This window comes from Chenopodium album, chromosome 20, assembly GCF_948465745.1.
Source record: "Chenopodium album chromosome 20, dcCheAlbu1.1, whole genome shotgun sequence".
In the NCBI taxonomy this organism is placed as follows: domain Eukaryota; kingdom Viridiplantae; phylum Streptophyta; class Magnoliopsida; order Caryophyllales; family Amaranthaceae; genus Chenopodium; species Chenopodium album.
Genome location: NC_137853.1, coordinates 20,278,424 through 20,282,424, shown reverse-complemented (window position 1 = coordinate 20,282,424; position 4,001 = coordinate 20,278,424). Strand labels below are relative to the sequence as shown.

Below are 4,001 nucleotides of genomic sequence, written 5' to 3'. Positions count from 1 at the left end.
TTGAATGCATTTGACTTTCATTTGATTCAAAAAGCTTTGTTTGAATGTGTTTGACTTTCATTTGACTCAATTAGCTTTATTGAATGTGTTTGACTTTCATTTGACACAATTAGCATTGTGGAATGCAATTGACTTTCATTTGATTTTAAAAGCTTTGTTTGAATGAATTTGACTTTCATTTGATTCTAAAAGCTTTGTTGAAAGTGTTTGACTTTTATTTAACTCAATTAGCTTTGTTGAATGCATTTGATTTTTATTTGATTCAAAAAGCTTTGTTTGAATGTGTTTGACTTTCATTTGACTCAATTAGCTTTGTTGAATGTGTTTGACTTTCATTTGACTCAATTAGCATTGTGGAATGCAATTGACTTTCATTTGATTCTAAAAGCTTTGTTTGAATGTATTTGACTTTCATTTGATTATAAAAGCTTTGTTGAAAGTGTTTGACTTTCATTTGACTAAATTAGCTTTGTTGAATGCATTTGACTTTCATTTGATTAAAAAAGCTTTGTTTGAATGTGTTTGACTTTCATTTGACTCAATTAGCTTTGTTGAATGTGTTTGACTTTCATTTGACTCAATTAGCATTGTGGAATCCAATTGACTTTCATTTGATTCGAAAAGCTTTGTTAGAATGTGTTTGACTTTCATTTGACTCAATTAGCTTTGTTGAATGCATTTGACTTTCATTTGATTCAAAATGCTTTGTTTGAATGTGTTTGACTTTCATTTGACTCAATTAGCTTTGTTGAATGTGTTTGACTTTCATTTGACTCAATTAGCTTTGTTGAATGTGTTTGACTTTCATTTGACTCAATTGGCATTGTGGAATGCAATTGACTTTCATTTGATTCAAAAAAAGTTTGTCTCAAATTGAGTCAAATGAAAGTCAAATAGTTTTCACTTATATTTGAGAAGAGCGGTTCGTGATGAGGCGGTCTTCGACGACATTCGCTAAGATTGTGAAAGTTGTCACCATGATTCAAGGAAAAGCTCGAGATGTAGCAGTAATGATAGACAGCGTTCCCTAGGATGTGGAGTGTTGTCTCTAATTTTGAAGATGGCGAAATATGGTCACCTTCGACGGTCCCTCAAGGCAATGGTGAAGCATGTATGAGTAATGGATTAGTGCTAATTGGGGATAATTGATGGAGTTGATAGTGTGATAAAATTTGGTTAATGAATCCTGTGCATGTGTGTGATTAATTGAAGATTGACCAACTTTTATTGTTGCACTAGATTGCATTGTAAGTTCACATTGATACGAACCATTGATTTCTGGCTTGCATTTACACGATTGAGGTGTCTTGTGATGTTTCCTAGCTAGAGTTTATTGTAGTTGGCGCTAGTTAGACCTCTAGGAGAATAGCTTGATATGTTCTATTGGTTGCATGATTGATTTTTCCTCACATTGTTTAACTTAGCCAATTTGACCTCCAATTAGCCAATTCCATTATGAATGCTTGTGGATCCTAGCCCTAGTGCTTATCATATTTGATTTCTTCAAGTTAATTTGTTGTGTTCGTTCTAGTCTTAGCATTACAACCATGCCTTTGATTTCGGGATAGCTTAGCCATAGACAATAAACCATTACTCACCATTCCTTTGGGTTCGATCCTTGACTTACCACTATACTTGTATAAGGGTTGGTTAAGTGTTATAAATTTTGTTTGACAAGTTGGGGAGGGTAGTCTAACGACCTACCATTTCGCCATCGATCAAAATGGCACGGTTGCCGGGGAATGGTGTCGTGATTGTGTGTTGTTGTTGAGTCTATTCCATCAAATTGAAAACACACAAAAAGATTTTATTTCTTCCGTTTAGGCTACACTTGTAGCGGTGTTACTAACAATTTCTTTTGAAATTTTGCATGCATAGCGCTCGTGATTGATCTATTGTGCCTTTTGACCCGGAAATTGAAAGGACACTCTCAAAGAAGAAGAATAGCTAATCGATCCTTGGGGTATAGTTCTTCAAGTGAAGAAGAGTTTAAGGAAGAGATGCAAGAGGGAGGAATGGGAGAGAATCCTAAAAGGAATGGTGTCCTTCAAACAAGTGTATTATTCTGATAGCGGGTTCAAAGTTATTAGAAAGCTAATATATTCAGCAAGGTCAAGTGATCGGAATGCCTGGGTGGAGGCCGCTTCCGATCAGTAATATTAATATAATTAATATTACAGCTTAATCTTGACTGAACCCTTCGGGTCACACCTAAGCAAAATATACGAACCGACTCGACGAATTAATTCGGAAGAAATTAATTCATCGCCCGAGTGTTAAATATTTAGACGTCGGTAATTCGAGCTTGGAGCGTCGAAACCGATCGTCGGAAGTCGAGTCAAAAATAATAAAATGACGAGACGCGCAAAAATAATAATAAATCGACCATATTCCCAAAATACCCCTACCATCGGAGTGCCCCGAGCATCCGAATGCTAGGGGCAAAAATGTCCCAGCATAGGTGGCTAGCAAGCGCACCGTGCTAGCAACCACGCACAGCAGCAACTAGCAGCCGCACAGCAGCAGCCCGCAACTTGGTGCGGGGCTTGGCTCGGGCTGGGGTTGTGGCTTGGGCCATAGGGCCGGTCACTATGGGAAGCTAGGGGAATATGGGAGCAAGTGGGTGAGGACATGTGGCACAAGGAGAGTATTGAGTGGGGAGCAAGTATGGTCCCCTACTGTCCATGTGGTCCTCACCAACCCATTTCACATTTATTATTAGTTTGCAATTTTAATTTAATTTAGCTTTAAATTAATTTGTGGAATTTCATGATCCCACATTGATGGGATAGAAATTCCCACTCATACATTCCTCTATAAATACCAACCTTGGGATTTGAAGTAAAGTGCTTGAGTGGGAGTTAGAAAGAGTATTCCATATTTTGGCAAAACTCTTAAACTCCATTAACACTAGGGTTTTGGTCGGACCTTGCTAACTCCAAGGTAGCGGACCTAAAAAGTCGTGTTCGTCCTTTGTGGGTGGATACCGTTGGAGGCACGACATTTGCGGTGCTCAAGGCTTTCAAGTAAGAGCCCATTTTGTGAGGGCGAAGCTCGCTTCAAGGGTATGATTCGTTCTTCCTTTTCTTATGATTATTTATTTATGCTTTATGGTTTTATTAATTACGAGTGGTTCCTTGGGTCGGGGTTGTTTCCGCGGTGAGTCAGACTCACCAAACCCCAACAAATCCAAGGGTAGCTTTGAAGGAGTTGGGCATTCCCGGTGCTTATAGGTTTGAGAGTGGCATTGCTCCACCTACAACACCGGCGAATGATTTTGAGATAAGACCGGCCATGATTACTTTGATAGAGCGGAGGCAATTTAGTGGAGCCAAGAGTGAGAGTCCGTTGAATCACCTAAAGTAATTTGGGAAGTATTGTAATACCATTTAGGTGAACGGCATTTCTCAAGAGTTCATTCGGCTAAAGTTGTTTTCCTTTTCTCTCATTGGTCGTGCCTTAGAGTGGTTGGATAAAGAGGTTAAGCTTAATTCGCTTAGAACATGGGATGATGCTACTAGAGCTTTCTTGTCTCGCTTTTACCCTCAAAAGAAGACGGCAAAGGCTACGGCATTAATCCAAGGTTTCAAGCAAAGACCTAATGAGAATCTCTATGAAGCATGGGAGAGGTACAAGGAGTACCAAAGAGAATGTCTACATCATGGGATTTCTACCTATCAAGTGATCCAAATTTTCTATGGAGGTTTGAGTGCTCAAGGCAAGTCATTCCTAGATGGAGGAGCTGTTGTAGCCAAGCCTAACAACTTGGTTATGGACGTTTCTTTGGTCCAAGATGTAGCATCATGCATTGATGCTATGCGTTCTATCTATGTGCAACAAGATATTCAATCCTTTGAGTTTCTTGTTGTTCTTATTAACTAGTTCATTCTAGTTCTTTTTATGCTTTGAATAAATTGTAAACTTTAGTTCTTTTAAGTTTGCAAATTAGTTATATTTTTCTTACTTCTTTTTAGCTAATTTTAGTTCGAAAAATATTGTTA

At 38.3% G+C, this 4,001-nt stretch overlaps 1 non-coding gene across 1 annotated transcript; it reads right to left on the bottom strand.

The window, feature by feature from the left end:
* Positions 1-3,562: 3,562 nt before the first annotated feature.
* LOC145599922 (small nucleolar RNA R71) lies at positions 3,563-3,668 on the bottom strand. Its single transcript, XR_014104169.1, has one exon. It is a non-coding gene; the product is annotated as a small nucleolar RNA R71 (small nucleolar RNA).
* Positions 3,669-4,001: the final 333 nt, after the last annotated feature.